Here is a 20609-nt window from a genome sequence, read left to right on the forward strand (position 1 = left end):
CTAGGCAGGTAATAAGAAGCACCAGAACTACAAACATGCAGGTTTTTTTTCCATATTTTGGTAAATCGATTGGTTAATTTTTAGCAGTTTTTTTCTATTGATATATTTCTAATGAGAAGTGGACATATGTATCATTGGTTTCGGGAGTAGTTTTTATGCACAGCATGAGTTAGTTGAGTAGTACTTTTAGTTTACTGCACCTTCATACATATTTATATATTTATGTGTAACAGAAACTCTTTATTCATCCTGCCTACAATGTTCTTTGTAAAATGCTTCTGTTGGCACAAAATCAGGTCAAACGAAATTAATGGTTGCCTCACATTTGCTGACATGCATAATTGAATTTATTTGAAAGCAAAACACTTTGCGGGCATCTACCGAACCTTTCATACCCACTTCCTCCGCACGGTCAGTTTCTGCTTTTCAATATTTGCTGTTTTGCTAAGTAAGATCTCGTAGAGATCAGTATGTCTGCTACATTAGAGTTCTGCTCTGTGCACCCCAGGGTTGTTTCTCCCTCTCATTTGCTACAATTATAGCACAGTTCATGGCACAGACATCCTGTCACATGCCAGGAAAATCATGATGTAATATACAGTGGGGAAAAAAAGTATTTAGTCAGTCAGCAATAGTGCAAGTTCCACCACTTAAAAAGATGAGAGGCGTCTGTAATTTACATCATAGGTAGACCTCAACTATGGGAGACAAACTGAGAAAAAAAAATCCAGAAAATCACATTGTCTGTTTTTTTTTCATTTTATTTGCATATTATGGTGGAAAATAAGTATTTGGTCAGAAACAAGCAATCAAGATTTCTGGCTCTCACAGACCTGTAACTTCTTCTTTAAGAGTCTCCTCTTTCCTCCACTCATTACCTGTAGTAATGGCACCTGTTTAAACTTGTTATCAGTATAAAAAGACACCTGTGCACACCCTCAAACAGTCTGACTCCAAACTCCACTATGGTGAAGACCAAAGAGCTGTCAAAGGACACCAGAAACAAAATTGTAGCCCTGCACCAGGCTGGGAAGACTGAATCTGCAATAGCCAACCAGCTTGGAGTGAAGAAATCAACTGTGGGAGCAATAATTAGAAAATGGAAGACATACAAGACCAGTGATAATCTCCCTCGATCTGGTGCTCCACGCAAAATCCCACCCCGTGGGGTCAGAATGATCACAAGAACGGTGAGCAAAAATCACAGAACCACGCGGGGGGACCTAGTGAATGAACTGCAGAGAGCTGGGACCAATGTAACAAGGCCTACCATAAGTAACACACTACGCCACCATGGACTCAGATCCTGCAGTGCCAGACGTGTCCCACTGCTTAAGCCTGTACATGTCCGGGCCCATCTGAAGTTTGCTAGAGAGCATTTGGATGATCCAGAGGAGTTTTGGGAGAATGTCCTATGGTCTGATGAAACCAAACTGGAACTGTTTGGTAGAAACACAACTTGTCGTGTTTGGAGGAAAAAGAATACTGAGTTGCATCCATCAAACACCATACCTACTGTAAAGCATGGTGGTGGAAACATCATGCTTTGGGGCTGTTTCTCTGCAAAGGGGCCAGGACGACTGATCCGGGTACATGAAAGAATGAATGGGGCCATGTATCGTGAGATTTTGAGTGCAAACCTCCTTCCATCAGCAAGGGCATTGAAGATGAAACGTGGCTGGGTCTTTCAACATGACAATGATCCAAAGCACACCGCCAGGGCAACGAAGGAGTGGCTTCGTAAGAAGCATTTCAAGGTCCTGGAGTGGCCTAGCCAGTCTCCAGATCTCAACCCTATAGAAAACCTTTGGAGGGAGTTGAAAGTCCGTGTTGCCAAGCGAAAAGCCAAAAACATCACTGCTCTAGAAGAGATCTGCATGGAGGAATGGGCCAACATACCAACAACAGTGTGTGGCAACCTTGTGAAGACTTACAGAAAACGTTTGACCTCTGTCATTGCCAACAAAGGATATATCACAAAGTATTGAGATGAAATTTTGTTTCTGACCAAATACTTATTTTCCACCATAATATGCAAATAAAATGAAAAAAAAACAGACAATGTGATTTTCAGGATTTTTTTTCTCAGTTTGTCTCCCATAGTTGAGGTCTACCTATGATGTAAATTACAGACGCCTCTCATCTTTTTAAGTGGTGGAACTTGCACTATTGCTGACTGACTAAATACTTTTTTTCCCCACTGTATAATTGCAATTTTGACTTAACTGGAAATAATTTGAACTATATACGGTACTTTATTTTTATGCCCCTGATTTCCAAGTGCTTTTTTTTATTATTAATTTTAGTTGCAGCTTCATTAGCGACAATCACTTGATTAATGAGTGGCTGTACCTGTTTGATCACAATGACATAAATATACATCAGTTTCCAGCCATACAATATCAAATAATACTTGCACACACAGTATTGTCAGAAGTATTGACCAAACAATACCTCCACGCTGTATCCAAAAAATGCTACCATAGGGCAGTCTCACATGTCCAGATAACTCCGCTACTGGAAAAAACGGTACCGGAGCTATCTGTGTCCGTGTGGATACGTGGTACATCCATGTGGCACACGTGTGGCAACAGTGTGCCGCATCAGGACCATACGGATGGCCGCTGGGTAAGAAGAGCTACAGTAAGCGCTGTTCCCCGGCAGCTGGTGCTGAACGCGGCTGTCATTCTTCTCTCCTGCTCTGCCGAGAACAGCATGCAGGAGAAAATGAATGAAAAAAACCCAATGTGGGGTCCCCCTCAGTTTGTGAACCAACCCGGCAAAACTCACAGCTGGGGGCTGCTATTCTCAGGCTGGTAAGGGGACATTGGTCTTGGCCCCCCCCAGCCTAAAAACAGCAGCCCGCAGCTGCCCAGAAAAGGCATATCTATTAGATGCGCCTATTCTGGAGCTTTGTCAGGTTCTTCCCACTTGCCCTGTAGTGGTGGCAAGTGGTGTCATAAGGGGTTAATGTCACCTTTCTATTGTAAGGTGATATTAAGCCGGTATTAGTAATGGAGAGGTGTCAATAAGACACCTATCCTATCCATTATAAATCCAAGAGTTATTCAAGGGTTAAATAAACACACACAATAAGAGCAAAGTATTTTAATGAAAGAATATACTACACACTTTTTAAAGCTTTATTATACTCCTAATTCCATATCAACGCCATCGTTCTCCTGTAAAAAATAATAAAATAATAAACCAACAATATCCCATACCTGTCCGGCGCTCAGTCACGTCCCACAGCGTAATACATCTCAGGGGTTAATCAGTTTACAGCTGGAGCGCTGCTAATACAGCCGGAGTGCTGCTAATACAGCCGTTCTGACTGTAAACTACTGGGGAATGAATGGGAGCAGGCGGCGCATGCTCAGTAACTAGCGGTGACGTCACCGCTCATCACTGAGTCTGCGCCCGCTGCTTCCATTCATTTCCCAGTAGTTTACAATTGGAGCAGTTGCATTAGCAGCGCTCCGCTTGTAAAATGATTACCCCCCTCCCGAGATGGATTTAAGCCGTGGGACGTGACTGATCACCGGACAGGTATGGATATTGTTGCTTTATTATTTTATTTTTTACAGGTGAACTTATGTCTTATTGACACCTCTCCATTACTAAGCCGGGCTTAATGTCACCTTATAATAGAAAGGTGACATTAACCCCTTATTAACCCCACTTGTTAATGTCTCTACGAGCGTCAGTGTCTCCGGTATGTGAGGAAACTGTCACTACACGTACTGGAGCCACTGACGTGTGAAACGGGCCATAGAGTGAACGCAGAACACTGTCCTATTTGCTCCACACAAAACCACCATGCAATCACACAACCATATTACACTCCATGTTAGAGCAGTCAATATAAAGCAGCCTTAGATTGGACTGCATTGTATTGACTGGCTGTCAGATCTCCCGACCGGAGCGTTATAGCTTCATATATTTCTATGCAGCTGTCACGCTCGGGTTGTGAGAACCGACAGCCAGTCCGTGCACTGCTGTCTGATATATACGGCAGACTGAATGCACCCATAGTGCAATGACTGGCCCCAATTGTGAGTCTCTTGTCCTAAACTAACAGTTTAATAGTGTCGGACTGGGGTGCCAAGGACCCACCAGTAACCATCTCCACGGCCCCACTTTTCAGCTACATGCAAATGTGACATTATCCTCAATCACAAATTTTCATAACAATGAACGAGGCAGATTGTTACATGAATAACATGCTGCCATTATCTGTACTTAGTGATTCAAGTATATAGTGCCAAGTACTGCTCATATAAGAAGGTGGTGGCCCACCGGAGGATTCTCCTGCTCTCCTGTGGGCCAGTTTAAGCCTGCATATATGCTTAATAAGACTGTGAGTTCACGTCAGGAGACAAGCGATTAGGTAGGGAATTCTGGCTGTAAAATATGGTTGCATGAATGTACCCTAAGGACTCATGCAGACGTCCAAGAAACTTGGTCCAAGCACGGACCACAATACATAGACTATCCGCAGGTCTAAACCTTTTTTAATCATTTTTTCCAGCATGGAAAGTTATGAAACTTTGCAAATCACTTTATAATCTGCAAAAAAAAAATGTATGTACGGTAAGTGGTTTCCAAACCAACGCTTTTCCCAATTCTATTTGCTTGCCTTCTGCTGCATAGATATTAGAAAGTACTCCTTTGGAGTACAGATGATGGCAGTGATGGGTCAACACTTGTCTCTTCCTCTGGATGTTGTGCTTATCTGAGCAATCACCTACAGAGGCTTATCCCCAGAATTAGTGAGATTCAGATGCTAATTAGTGATGAGTGAGTATACTCTTTACTCGAGATTTCCAGAGCATGCTCGGGTGTCCTTCTAGTATTTTGGCGTGCTCGGAGATTTAGTTTCTGTCCCCGTAGCTGCATGATTTGCAGCTGCGAGACAGCCTGAATACATGTGGGGGATTTACTAACAAACAGGCATTCCTCACATGTATTCAGACTGTCTAGCAGCCGCAAATCATGTAGCTAGGGAACAGAAACTAAATCTCCAAGCACATTCAAATACTCTGAGATCACCCGAGCATGCTCTGAAAATCTCGAGTAATGAGTATACTCACTCATCACTAGTGCTAAGCTGACCCATCACTGCCATCATCTGTACTCCAAACTCTGGGTATAAGCCTGAAGCAAGAAAATGCTCTGATTGGCACAACACTCAGAGGAGGAGACAGATACTATCCCTTTCACTGCCATCATCACAGAACTCCAAATGAGTAGGCAGTGAAAGGATCAGCTCAGCATCTGTGTCTCACTAGCTCTGGGTATAAGCATGAAGCAGGAGAATGTTCAGATAAGCACCAACACTTAGAGGAAGAAATGATGCTGACCGATCACTGCCATCATCTGTACTCCAAATGAGTAGGCACGGAAAGTCTCAGCTAAGCACTCGTGTTTCACTGACCCTTGGGATGAGTTGCTGCATGAGATTATTCTGATAAGCAGAACACTCAGATGAAAAGACTGGTGCTGACCGATCACTGCCATCATCTGTACTCCAAATGGGCACATTTATATATCAAGGCAGCTGAAGCCAAGTAAACAGTCTGGGGGAAAAGCAGGGGTTTGAAGACCACTTATGTGCATTTTCCTTTACAGGAATGAAGACAAGTCCCCTAACAAAGTGACTTGCAAAGTTTCATAACTTTCCACACTGGACAAAATTATTGAAAAAAAAAAAAAAAAAAAAAAATTTCCGTTATTCTTTAAAGGATTTCTTTTGTGGCCATTAAAAATAAGGTCTTGTTGTATAAGTTTAAATGTTCTCAATTAGTCGCCGATAACATATTCTATATCAATATGGCTTTACAAAAGTATAATCTTGTATAAGGAACTTTTCATTGAATCTGGTTTGAAAAAGTGAGTAAAACGCAAAAGAGAAAATGTAGGAATTACCAGCCGCAGTCGTCAGCCACTTATCTCTTGCCTGATATCTACTTGTAAAGTAACATTGCTGCTTTCGATTCCCGCAGTTCTACGTTTTACACGACTGCAGTTGATTCTGGAAGTATAAGAATATTAAATCTCCCTTCCAGATACCTGTTACTGTTCTACTTTTTTGTGTCCTTAGTTTATATAAGTGAGTTTTTTCCATTGCGTTGGAGTAAAGCCCAGAGTACTACTATTAGGAAATGACCGTGTCGGTCTGGTGTTTTTCCACTACGTTAATTTACAAATTACCAGTGACAGCCTCTGGTATCTGTTGAGTGAAGATTCTCGAAAACTTTACACCAGAGTTTCTGATGAGACTTTACACAGCAGACAGCGGCAGGACATAAAAGTAAGTCTAAATTCAGACTAGTGCTGAATTTATTGGACCTGTGATGTCCCGCAAATTATGGACATGACTGGCTCTGTCAGCAGCCCCCCTGTGATAATCCGCACAGTGGATGGGTACAGGAGCTCCCTACTAACTCATGGACTTATATGGGAGAGTGTGGTGGGCATGCTCTGTGATCTGTGCAGAAGTCATTGTGCAGGGAGGAGGAGGAGATGGTGATCTGTGAATGGTGGATCCTGTATGATCTACCAATGTGTCACCTATCATTGTCATCCTGCCTGTGATGACAATGAGATGACTCCTGAGAAGTGAACTCTCCAGGACAGAAACCATCAGATTACTACAATGGTCATAGGGAAAATTGAGAGAGATGCTGTTTGTTTGTTTGTTTGTTTGTTTTTTAAACGTTTCAAAAATTAAATCCAAAGATGTAGGTATGTATCATAAGAGTATGGGGGAGCCGAACACTGATGTGTATGGAAGTGCCAACGGTAACCCGTCTCATGTGTATGGTCAACTCAACTCGGGACACGTCACAGAGGAAAGAATGTAGAATACATATAATAATAATAATAATCTTTATTTATATAGCACCAACATATTCCGCAGCGCTTTACAGTTTAACAGTTTATGACACAAGTCATAAGTATGTAATAATTGTAATATGTAATAATTCATCAGCCCACGGTACAAGAATGAACAAAGGGCATTTTCTCTAGTATGCCTGGCTGATGATAGCAAATTTGGAGATGATTGAAGTTGTTCCCCCAATCCAGATTTTGCAGTTGACAGATTCCGCTTATTTTTTAGCCTTTGGAACATCTGATGATTGCAGACGTGCTTCTTGTATGGTAGTGGGAGCTCTGTATTGTAAAGAGCGGTGCAAAAAATGAAACAATAAATATAATGTGAATTAAAGGTCTTATATTTAGCAAAAACAAAAATGTTATGACTATTCCACTACTGGTCTCAATGTGGCATTCCAATGGCAGACACAACCAACCAAAGACCCCTGTGCAAAACCAACATATACAGTGGGGAAAAAAAGTATTTAGTCAGTCAGCAATAGTGCAAGTTCCACCACTTAAAAAGATGAGAGGCGTCTGTAATTTACATCATAGGTAGACCTCAACTATGGGAGACAAACTGAGAAAAAAAAATCCAGAAAATCACATTGTCTGTTTTGTTTTCATTTTATTTGCATATTATGGTGGAAAATAAGTATTTGGTCAGAAACAAGCAATCAAGATTTCTGGCTCTCACAGACCTGTAACTTCTTCTTTAAGAGTCTCCTCTTTCCTCCACTCATTACCTGTAGTAATGGCACCTGTTTAAACTTGTTATCAGTATAAAAAGACACCTGTGCACACCCTCAAACAGTCTGACTCCAAACTCCACTATGGTGAAGACCAAAGAGCTGTCAAAGGACACCAGAAACAAAATTGTAGCCCTGCACCAGGCTGGGAAGACTGAATCTGCAATAGCCAACCAGCTTGGAGTGAAGAAATCAACTGTGGGAGCAATAATTAGAAAATGGAAGACATACAAGACCACTGATAATCTCCCTCGATCTGGTGCTCCACGCAAAATCCCACCCCGTGGGGTCAGAATGATCACAAGAACGGTGAGCAAAAATCCCAGAACCACGTGGGGGGACCTAGTGAATGAACTGCAGAGAGCTGGGACCAATGTAACAAGGCCTACCATAAGTAACACACTACGCCACCATGGACTCAGATCCTGCAGTGCCAGACGTGTCCCACTGCTTAAGCCTGTACATGTCCGGGCCCGTCTGAAGTTTGCTAGAGAGCATTTGGATGATCCAGAGGAGTTTTGGGAGAATGTCCTATGGTCTGATGAAACCAAACTGGAACTGTTTGGTAGAAACACAACTTGTCGTGTTTGGAGGAAAAAGAATACTGAGTTGCATCCATCAAACACCATACCTACTGTAAAGCATGGTGGTGGAAACATCATGCTTTGGGGCTGTTTCTCTGCAAAGGGGCCAGGATGACTGATCCGGGTACATGAAAGAATGAATGGGGCCATGTATCGTGAGATTTTGAGTGCAAACCTCCTTCCATCAGCAAGGGCATTGAAGATGAAACGTGGCTGGGTCTTTCAACATGACAATGATCCAAAGCACACCGCCAGGGCAACGAAGGAGTGGCTTCGTAAGAAGCATTTCAAGGTCCTGGAGTGGCCTAGCCAGTCTCCAGATCTCAACCCTATAGAAAACCTTTGGAGGGAGTTGAAAGTCCGTGTTGCCAAGCGAAAAGCCAAAAACATCACTGCTCTAGAGGAGATCTGCATGGAGGAATGGGCCAACATACCAACAACAGTGTGTGGCAACCTTGTGAAGACTTACAGAAAACGTTTGACCTCTGTCATTGCCAACAAAGGATATATCACAAAGTATTGAGATGAAATTTTGTTTCTGACCAAATACTTATTTTCCACCATAATATGCAAATAAAATGAAAAAAAAACAGACAATGTGATTTTCTGGATTTTTTTTTCTCAGTTTGTCTCCCATAGTTGAGGTCTACCTATGATGTAAATTACAGACGCCTCTCATCTTTTTAAGTGGTGGAACTTGCACTATTGCTGACTGACTAAATACTTTTTTTCCCCACTGTAGGTCTTCTGCTTTCCAACAGCTGATTACAGATCTCCCTTGTGACTCTAATTGTAATTCATTCGCTCAGGTATATGCAATGTTACTGGAAGAAGCTTTTCTTAGAGAGAACATATCTGACGATTTGAGTGTGCAGAACTACTGTCAAGGATGGATAGGAGACCTACCTAAACGTGCCTGCGTATATAGAGGTTAAAATCATTACTTCATTCCAGCGCCAGCCATTCCGAAACCCAAAAAGTACACCAGAGGTGGTCCATAACTCTGAAGTGCTACTGGCTCCATCCCCTTGCTCTAAGAGGCAGCATCCAAATGCAGCCATCAATCAAGAACAGAGGGGCAGTTTTTGAATAGGGGTATATTACTCATAGTAGTAGGCAATGCGGACAGCTATGGGGCTCGTGAGTCAGAGGGGTCTGGGACTGTTCGCTCCATCCCTGTTCCTGGCATCACAATGTCAATGATTGCAGTTAAATATAATGGTAGAACATGGTTCAACCAGTTCCCTCTGTCACCATTCAGCTTTTGTTTCTGAGTCTCGGTGTAGCAGGGTTGTGGAGGCCATCATACTGTGTGTCGGCTTTGTAGAGGCCATCATACTGTGTGGCGGGGTTGTGGAAGCCATCATACTGTGTACCGTGGTTGGGAGAGACATCATACTGTGTGGTGGTGTTGTGGAGGCCATCATACTGTGTCAGCATTGTAGAGGCCATCATACTGTGTGGCGGGTTTATGGAGGCCATCATACTGTGTGGCGGGGTTATGGAGGCCATCATACCGTGTGGTGGGGTTGTGGAGGACATCATGCTATGTGGTGGGGTTGTGGAGGCCATCATACAATGTGGCGAGGTTGTGGAGGCTATCATACTGTGTATCGTGGTTGTGGACGACATCATTCTGTGTGGTAGGGTTGTGTTTGGAATCATGCTGTGTGGTGGGGTTGTGGACGCAATCATACTGTGTGGCGGGATTATGGGGTACATCATACTGTGTGATGGGGTTGTGAGGGACATCATACTATGTAATGGGGTTGTAGAGGGCATCATATTGTGTGGTGGGGTTGTGGAAGACATCATGCTGTGTGGTGGGGTTGTGAAGGAACTCATGCTGTGTGGTGTGGTTGTGGAGGACATCATGCTGTGTGGTGTGGTTGTGGAGGACATCATGCTGTGTGGTGTGGTTGTGGAGGACATCATGCTGTGTGGTGTGGTTGTGGAGGACATCATGCTGTGTGGTGGGTTGTGGAGGCCATCATGCTGTGGGGTAGGGTTGTGGAGGCCATCATACTGTGGGGTAGGGTTGTGGGTGATATCATACTGTGTGGTGGGATTATGGAGACCATCATACTGTGTGGTGGGATTGTGGAGGACATCATACTGTGTGGTGGGATTGTGGAGGCCATCATACAGTGGGGGAGGGTTGGGGGTGACATCATGCTGTGTAGTAGGGTTGTGGAGGCCATCATACTGTGGGGTAGGGCTGTGGAGGCCATCATACGGTAGGGTAGGGTTGTGGGTGACATCATGCTGTGTGATAGGGTTGTGGAGGCCATCATACTGGGCGGTAGGGTTATGGAGGCCATCATACTGTGTGGTGGGATTGTGAAGGTCATCATACGGTGGGATAGGGTTGTGGGTGACATCATTTTGTGTGGTAAGGTTGTGGAGGCCATCATGTGGTGGGGTAGGGTTGTGGGTGACATCATGCTGTGTGATAGGGTTGTGGAGGCCATCATACTGGGTGGTAGGGTTGTGGAGGCCATCATACTGTGTGGTGGGATGGTGGAGGCCATCATACGGTGGGATAGGGTTGTGGGTGACATCATGCTGTGTGATAGGGTTATGGAGGCCATCATATGGTGGGGTAAGGTTGTGGGTGACATCATGCTGTGTGATAGGGTTGTGGAGGCCATCATACTCTGGGGTAGGGTTGTGGAGGCCATCATACTGTGTGGCGGGGTTGTGGAGGCCATCATACTGTGTGGCGGGGTTGTGGCTAACAGCATACTGTGTGGTAGGGCTGTGCCCCCCCCCACATTATAGTGTGTGGCGGGGTTGTACAGGCCATCAAATTGTGGGGTAGGGTTGTGGGTAACATCATACTGTGTGGTCGGGTTGTGGGTGACATCATGCTGGGTGGTTGGATTGAGCCCCTCACACATTATAGTGTGTGGCGGGGTTGTGGAGGCTATCATATGGTGGGGTAGGGTTGTAGATGACATCATGCTGGGTGGTAGGGTTGTGCCCCCCACAGATTATAGTGTGTGGCGGGGTTGTGGAGGCCATCATACTGTGTAGAGAGTTGTGACCATCATACTTTGTCTGTAGGGTACTGTGTATTTTTTTGTAGGAGGCAGTAGTGTCAAATTAGAACTTTTGTTATAAGATGAGACCCCATGATTTCTATGTACGCTCCTGTTGTGGAGCACTCATATCAAAGACTGGAGAGCACTTCAGCGTTTTACACCATCTCTGGTGCACCTGCTCTTCATTCCAGCGCCAGTTATTCCCGCACAGCGCATTGCAGGAGCAGCTGTCGCTGCAATAAAACTTTATTTGAAGAGTCATGTTGAGACAATCTTTCCTTCCTCTTTTATTTTATCCTGTCTACTAAAACTACATCTCTGGATAAATGGCTTACTCCCTGATGTTATATGTGGGACTCTCTGTGCTGATATCAAATATAGGTCAAGACAGTAATAGATGGATATAACACCTTCAGCATATTTTTATCTAGAATTATTAATGGAGTCGTTTGCACCTTTAGTGTCTAAGAGAGTGTGTTCCACTCCATGCCATCTTGCTATGACTATGAGACACAGCAAGCAGTAACCTTAAAAAGAGCAAATCCTATGTAGTGGCTGGAGCATGCTCATAATACATTCACAATAGCCGAAATTACAGCTCCCCTCCTTGCCCTCCTATAGAATGACAGATAACACATCTATATATTGTAGGTCACACAGGATCCACTATTCACAATAGCTTATATAGCTCACCTCCTCCCTCTTCTGTACAATTACTGATAACACCTCTATGTACAGTAGATAACACAGGATCCATCATTCAAAATAGATGATGTCACAGCTCACCTCCTCCTCCTCCTGTACAATGACTGATAACCCCTCTATATACAGGAGATAACACAGGATCCACCATTCACAATAGGTGATATCACAGCTCACCTCATCCTCCTATACAATGATTAATAACACCTCTATACACAGCAGAGAACATAGAATGCTCCATACACAATTGGTGATATCACAGCTCACCTCCTCCTCCTATACAATGATTAGTAACACCTCTATACACAGCAGAGAACATAGAATCCATCATACACAATTGGTGATATCACAGCTCACCTCCTCCTCCTGTACAATCACTGCTAACACCTCTATATACTGGAGATTACATAGTATCCAACATCCAAATTAGGTGACGTGGCAGCTCACCTCCTCCTCCTCCCTTCACAATGACCTTTGCTCAAATGTAAGCATGCTCAGTTTATACTTCTATGCAAACAAATAGGCTCTGAGTCAGAGCAATTGGTTAAGCAATCCCTGCCCGCGAGACATGCAGCAGCGGGGACTGGAACATATTATTCGAGCACACCAAAGTCACTCGGTTGGCACCCGAGCATGCTCAGATAACACCTTATCCCAGCACATTGGCTCATCACTAATTGTAATGATAGCAAGAAACTCAATGCTGCAATACATTGTATGGATTTAATATTAAAAAAAAAAGCTTTTATGTTCCTGTTGTGCCCATTTGCAATGTTTCCATAGAATGATACATTGTTCATCTGCTTCTTAGAAGTCTCTCCGGCCAATGCTTGTTGTATCCGCACATTCCAATATTTGCTTGTGTTTAATCCACTTGTTGGATATTTTCTTAACGACTTCCCTGTGTTTATACTATAAATCCAGGCCGCTCCTGTGACCACCTCTCCAGCGATGGCCCTCCATTAAACAATCCTGTCGCTATTTATCCTGCCTGGATCTTAGCGGAGGATCACGCACCTTTTTTCCACCACCATATAAGGTGGCGTACTTTATAGGGTCTCATATAAAACCTGTCATCTGGACTCATCTGGGGTTTGTCTTCTAATGGCTTAGAGTAGAAGTGTCAGAGGAGAACAGAAAAAATATGGGCCAGAAGGCTATCCAGATACTTGGCAATCAGGGATTCCGCATAGTCTCATGGAGTAAGTGCAGATCCGCGGCACCTCTCCTTTACGCCACTTTTAGATGCTTTGTCACAAAATTGCGGCGACATATCTGACTTTCATCCAAGGGTCGGATAAAAATCCGCAACTCAAGTCAAACGGTCGGTGAAAAGAATCAGACTGCACTCGGACGGCATCTGAGTGCAGTCTGATTTCACATGAGAAAAAGCGGAGAAGCTTTTTTTTTAATGAGAAAAATGGATGGTCTCTACTTTGATCAAAGTCTGATCAAAATAACTGGTCAATTTTTCTGGTACATGATAAATGTTGATGTCGGAATGAGGCTTAATTACGAAGATTGATTAAACAGAATGTGCAAAGATTTCTTGCCTATATCTGGCCAAAAAAGTGGCAACATGGTCATTTTAAGAAAAAATTCTCTTAAAAAAATGGAAATAATACGTCACCACTGCAGCCAAACACATTGCGACTGGAAGAGCAGCAGAGAGCCGGCGCTGCACTCAGAGAAGGCAAGAGCTGCTGAGTGTTTTATTTTAGATATTTTGGAGCCCCCTTCCTTTTTTCTTCTCTTCATAATTGTCATATCCTGAAGTATACATAATATCGTTGCAATTCAATAGACGATCGAAACTCCTGCAAAAAAATATCTACCCGACTGCAAGTTACAGGTATTGTGGCAGCCTCATTACTGCACATTATTGCATGTTTTTATTAGGTGAGAAATGCAGCTCTATGTTTAGCAAAGTATCATCGTACATGGAACACGGAAGGACTTGTTTCATCATCGCTTGTAAAGGGCGATAATTGCAGATTTCTATTTACCGACAGGGCGATACGATTATCCTGCCTCGCCCAGTGTCAGTGCACCTAGCTACAGATGCTTTATCTATGAGCCGCATCTGGGTGTGATATTGCTACACTCCAGGCAGAAAGTACGGACCCTCTCTACCGGGCATCTGGTGGGCAGATTTTGATATTACCCATGTGAAATACTTTGTAATAAATAATCTTTATTTTTATATAGCGCTGACATATTCTGCAGCGCTTTACAGTTTGCACACATTATCATCACTGTCCCCATTGGAGCTCACAATCTAGATTCCCTATCAGTATGCCTTTGGAGTGTGAGAGGAAACCGGAGAACCCGGAGGAAACCCACGCAAACACAGGGAGAACATACAAACTCCTTGCAGATGTTGTCCTTGGTGGGATTTGAAACAAGGACCCCAGCGCTGCAAAGCAACAGTACTAACCACTGAGCCACCGTGTTGTAATCTTTTTTTCTTTTACTATTAAAAATGTTGTTGTTAATGGAGCCAGTAATTTTAGCAACAAATGTCCATCATTGCACCAAAGATGGTGGTAGACGGGTCATTTAGGTGGGTCAGATGGGCAGCATGGTGGCTCAGTGGTTAGCATTGTTCCTATGTAGCGCTGGGGTCCTGGATTCAAGGACAAAGACAACATCTGCAAGGAGTTTGTATGCTCTTCTCATGTTTGCGTGGGTTTCCTCCGGGTTCTCCAGTTTTCTCCCACACTCCAAAGACACACTGATAGGGAATCTAGATTTTGAGCCCGATGGGGACAGTGATGATAATGTCTGTAAAACGCTATGGAGGGTACAACCCCTTCTCATACCCCATGCTTGGCCGCAATGAAATAAAAATGCTTATACTCACCTCCCATGCCAGCGCTGTTATCACAGTGTCGGCCCTCACGGCTCTCGTGTGGTTGCATGACACGTGGTGCCCGACGCCCAATCCGCTCTGGCGTCACTGTCTCCGCTTTCAGACAAATTGAACATAAAGAGGAAGTGAGAGATCAGCTGATCCCGGACTTCCTCTTCATGTTCAATTTGTCCTAAGGCGGAGACAGTGACGCCAGAGCGGATTGGGCGTCGGGCACCATGTGTCACAACAATTGCACGAGAGCCCCGATACCGCGAGTGCCGACACTGCTGGAACGGAGCCGCGACAAGAGGTGAGCATAAAGCTTTTTTATTTTATCGGGGCCAAGCGGGGGGTATGAGATGGAATTGTCCAAGTAATTGACAACTTCTTTAATGGTGCTAAAATAAATAAATTGAAGGAGAACTTGCCACCGAATCAAAAGTGTCCAGTTTTTGCTCCTACTTTATTCGTGCTTGCATATTCTGTTTTATTTACTTTAAATCCACCCATCTATTTAGTGCAAATTTTTATAGTCTTTTCCGCAGGGGCGTGTTTAACAGGATCCTCAAGGGCGTGTCTTTTCACTGCTCTGCATAATTACTCGGCACCAAATAAAAAAGACCCATATCTCTGGAACCGTACGGCGGATTTATAAAAAACAAAAACTAAAATACTCATGGTAGCAGGGGGAATAAAATAAGAGCAAAAAAGGGACACTTTTTACCTGGTGACAAGTCCTCTATAACTGCTATTGTGGCATGCTGTTGTGTACTTGTCCTTATTTTAATATGGACACGTATGTTTTTTATTTTCAGGTTACTGCTTGAATGGATGTGAGTAAATTGTTTTTCTAATATATATGTAGAGTTTTTTTTTAATCTCATGTCTAAGTACTTTTATCCCAATGTGTAAACAAGAGGTTAAGATAAAAGTAGAAAGAGGAAGATTTAATCGTGACCATTAAGAAATAAGATATAGATTTCATGACCGATGTGAAAAGGAAACACGTGACGTGCAGGAATAACCATCTCCTAACGATCGATGCGTCAAAATGTAGACAAGGGAGTGGGACCAATAAGATAATGAGAGGTGGTTGAGTTTGTAAGGTGAGTATTTCGTAACTTTGGTGTTATGTAATAAAAATAAATACAATATGTTGTATGCAAATTGCCTCTTCAGAAAGAAAGAGGACTTTTACTCTACAGCGCCACCTATTGGTAGTAGCGATCCTACAAGTCACAATCAACCCTTTAACGAGTCTTGTAGTATGACTTAGGATACAAGCCAAATCAGAATCTCAATTTGCAGACACGGTGTTTCGAGCTGTTGGCTCTCGTCAGTGCAAAGTATGAGATCTGATTTGGCAAGGTGAGAGGCTCTGGACTAGGGTCTAAGAAGTAAGGTTTCTCCTTGCGGAGAGTGACATGCCAGCTGTGGCTTGTCAAGGTAAGGAGACTTATTCGCCATGCAATGCTCCTCTGGGAAAATAATATGCAAATTGCCTCTTCAGAAAGAAAGAGGACTTTTACTCTACAGCGCCACCTATTGGTAGTAGCGATCCTACAAGTCACAATCAACCCTTTAACGAGTCTTGTAGTATGACTTAGGATAAAAGCCAAATCAGAATCTCAATTTGCAGACACGGTGTTTCGAGCTGTTGCAAATTGAGATTCTGATTTGGCTTGTATCCTAAGTCATACTACAAGACTCGTTAAAGGGTTGATTGTGACTTGTAGGATCGCTACTACCAATAGGTGGCGCTGTAGAGTAAAAGTCCTCTTTCTTTCTGAAGAGGCAATTTGCATATTATTTTCCCAGAGGAGCATTGCATGGCGAATAAGTCTCCTTACCTTGACAAGCCACAGCTGGCATGTCACTCTCCGCAAGGAGAAACCTTACTACAATATGTTGAGGAGATGAGTGATTGTTGTGGAACAGGATAACCTACAAATGATTACAATGTAACATACAAAAAGGAAATCGCTTAAACATTTATGTCATTCTATAAAATATAGAAGTGATGCAATTTAACACTGGAGACTTCCAAACTCCCGTCACTAGGTCAAAATTGAATTTTGGCTTAAACTTATTCCTGCTGCTCCCCTTAGTGTTCATTTTTTATGTGACGGTATAGCTGATTAAAACAAAACGACACAAAAGAAATATTCACGGGAGCAATAAGAATAAAATAAGAGCAAACATTGTCCGGGTTAATCATGGTTAGACCTTTTATGTAAATTACAGGTTATGCCAGGTATTTGGCACTTTTTGAATGTATGGCCCAGATATATGCAATAAAGTTATATGTATATAATAAGAAGACAATGTCTATTATTATCAGTCTGGGAGTAACCTATGTGATTATGTGATACTTTTAGGCCATCGTTTTTAACCTGAAAAAAATTGGTTGTGCGCCGTAGTACACGTACGGTAAGGATTTAGGCGCCAATGTCTACACAAGCCATCATGACATTGGGCTATGAGCCAGACGTCCAGCTGCAGGGGCTCCATTGACCTCACGCCACCGCTCTCAGAGGTCATCATGGAGCAAAGCAAGACGGCAATGGAGGTCTATCCTCTTCAACAATAAGTCTCGCTTTTGCCTTGGATGCAATAATAGCCGGAGATTAGTCTGGAGACCACGTTGGAAAACAACACGAAAAGACCTTCACGAGGGAATGTGAAATAATCCCAGAAGCCGTCTTTCAACATGACAACACCAGTCGGCATTGTGCCCAGCCTGTGTGGCCTAAATGTGCTTCTATGGCTGCAGTATCTCCAGACTTGTCTCCCATTGAGCACATCTGCATTGTTCAGGAATTACACAGGAGCTGCCAGCAGTGGATCTTGATGATCAGAACAGCAGAAGCTTCCTCAAACAACCATTAGTAACGTCACTGAGAGCAGCCGAGGCTGTAAGTCCCGGGATTTGAGCATGTGGCGCTCATACTCCGGGCTGAATTAATTGGGATGTTTTGAAAACATTATTTTCATTTTTTCATCATGTACAGATAATTAACATTTCTGTCCATCCTGTGATTACCTTTCCATAATCCCACCACTTTTCCTTTTTGGTGTTGCAATTTCAATGTTGAGGAGTATATATATATATATATATATATATATATATATATATATATATATATATATATATATATAGAGCTCAAAAAAATAAAGACGAACACTATTCCATTTGCAACAGGCTGTTTGTGATACCTTTATTTTTTGAGCAGTATATATATATATATTATTATCTTTAATGTTATGAGTTAAAACACTGTTCTATGAAACTCTCAGTCTATTGTGTTCAGTGTGAAATTGATGAACATTTTACTTTTCAAAGGGGTGTACTAATTTATGCTGAGCTCTGTATACATATGTATATTTAAATAATACATATATAAATCCTAAATGTCACACATTATGAATTTCAGATGATTTGTAAACCCGGTTTTATCTACTTTTTAGGGAATCAATGGACTAACAGGCTGCCCAGCTTCGCGCACATCATTCTGCTATGTTCCAAACATGGAACGAAGGAGAAATGTGGCGTCTCGAAAGTTGATCAGTCAACAACTGACGTGTCGCTGAGTCACTCAATGGAAATCCAGCTATCCCTGTGAACTCGTCACATTAATCCAATTAAGCAAAGCTTTAGACAGAGGCTGGCAGGTCACATATAGCTGAAGGGACCTCATCCATCTGCCTTTCTGCATATATAACTTGCCATATAACTTGCATGGCTACTACTATAGCTGTTTCTCCTGACCCTTTCGCACATGCACACCGGGCTTGGCCGAGCATATGTGGGTTCTCCAAAGAGAGAAGGGAACAAGCTGTGCTCGGATTCCTTTGGTCACTTATCACTCGTGAAATGTTAAAATTAAATCAATCAGATACTTCTTTCCTTACATCTCCCATAGTGGATGTATTGGGCCACCTCCATACATGTTAGAAGGTCATTTAATCCCTATAAAATTGGCAGATTTGTTCCTCATTCATCTAATTTATATGCCTGCCCTAAGTCACAGAGAAAGCACTTTTTGGCGAAACATGCCTTTTGTCTCCTTGACTGTGAGGGGCGCACTATAGAAACTTCAACATGGAAAGGTGAATGGTAAAATACAGCTTAAAGGGATTGTCTGGTACCTTAATATTGATGGCCTAACCTTAGGATAAGTCATCAATGCCAGATCGTTGTGGTGCGACACTCCGCACTCCCGCCAATCAGCTGTTACCAGTATATCGCTATATCGCTGATATAGTATTGATGACCTATCCTAAGCATAGGTCATTAGTAAAAGGTTCCGGACAATCCCTTTAAGAAATACTGTAGAATAATAATTTACACCGTAGAGTTTGAAGTCTTTTGCAAAATTTGCATAAATCTTATGAAATCACATGTTCTCAGTGCAATGGGAGATGGGATGAACAAAAACAGCAATTCGACCTTGATTTTTTTTTTTGTGTGCCTGCAAATAATATGATCATTTTATAGCTCACCGCATTACAGACATGGAAATACCAATTATGTGTATTTTTTCACCTATTTTTTTGCCATAATAAAGCATTTTCAGTTGGATTTTTTTCCTAATATTTTTAAACATTTTATTACACCGTTTTTCGTCTTTGAGGCCTTGATCGCTTGAAGGCTTAAATAATACCATGCAATACTTCTGAAGTGCAGGGTATTACACCTGTCAGTGTTATTATGATTGGCATCCTATAAAACCTTGCCTAATGGGTGATCGCGTAATCTAAGCGCCCTCACTTTCTGTCCAATCGCGTAGATGCCACAGTCACTATTAACCAAGGAATCTAAGGGTTTAAGCGGGAACACTTAAAATATCATATTGTACATGTTCAGTATGTTATGGCTTCTTGGAAGAAGGGAAGGAGAAAACGAAAATGAAAAAAAAAAAAAACCCTGAACATTGCCGGGTGGTGAATGGGTTAATATACTCACATATATTTGTATCCAAATCAGAAAATGAATAAATTAAATGATATATATTGTATCAACCATAAGTTATTCTTTTTAATATGAAAGGCGTCATTTTCACATCTTGCTACTTTTTGTCCTTTTGTCTCAAAGCCGAGACCCTCAAGATCTGAAAACAACGGCGGGGACTTAATTTTCAAATGGAATAGTCTCCAAGACTTAAAGCGAACTTGGATCGGAATTCCTCATAACAGAAGGAAACTGATTGACAAACAAATTACTTGTACATCATCCAGCGTTGGAGAATCACATCTATCTCTTAAGTGCCCGCATCAGGAAACATCAATTTCTGGATGTCTTCCCATATAGAAAAGTCAATAAAGGGGTTATTTGGGGGCCTTAAAGGAGTTGTCCTATAAACAACATTTACCACTTATCCACAAAATAGATGATACATGTATGACTGGTACAACGCCGTGATCCCGAGATCGGGGACCAATCCCCCATATGAACGGACTCTATGTTCCACTATTATAGAATGTGAATGGAGCAGTTGTTGAACAAGCTCAGAACTATTTTAAAAGGTATCAGAGCTTCCAGATTATTATCTTGTTTTTCCCACTGAGCACTACTATTTTGGGACCCTTGTTCTCATAATCGGTGGGGAACACAACAGCAGGATCCCCAATGATCATACAATTCTCAAAAATGTTATGGATAGGTGATGAATGTTGTTTATAGTAGAAAAATAAAATCTCCAGAGAAAGATCGAAGGTAGATTAAAACTTTAAAGTTTAGTTGACATCATTCAAAATGCTTGCAGTTTCTCCAGGGTTATCAAACCAATGCGTTTCG

The 20609-nt window shown here is 42.4% G+C and overlaps 1 protein-coding gene and 1 long non-coding RNA gene across 3 annotated transcripts in view; one reads left to right on the forward strand and one right to left on the reverse strand.

The window, feature by feature from the left end:
- LOC141058425 (spectrin beta chain, non-erythrocytic 1-like) overlaps positions 1-20609 on the reverse strand; it is a 172746-nt gene that overhangs the window by 145031 nt on the left and 7106 nt on the right. The window lies entirely within an intron of this gene.
- On the forward strand, positions 6232-19394 carry LOC141058424 (uncharacterized). The gene is made up of 3 exons (XR_012222165.1): positions 6232-6313; positions 15628-15645; positions 18281-19394. It is a non-coding gene; the product is annotated as an uncharacterized lncRNA (long non-coding RNA).

This window comes from Dendrobates tinctorius, unplaced genomic scaffold (genome assembly GCF_039654945.1).
Source record: "Dendrobates tinctorius isolate UK_male_01 unplaced genomic scaffold, ASM3965494v1 ptg000211l, whole genome shotgun sequence".
Taxonomy (NCBI): domain Eukaryota; kingdom Metazoa; phylum Chordata; class Amphibia; order Anura; family Dendrobatidae; genus Dendrobates; species Dendrobates tinctorius.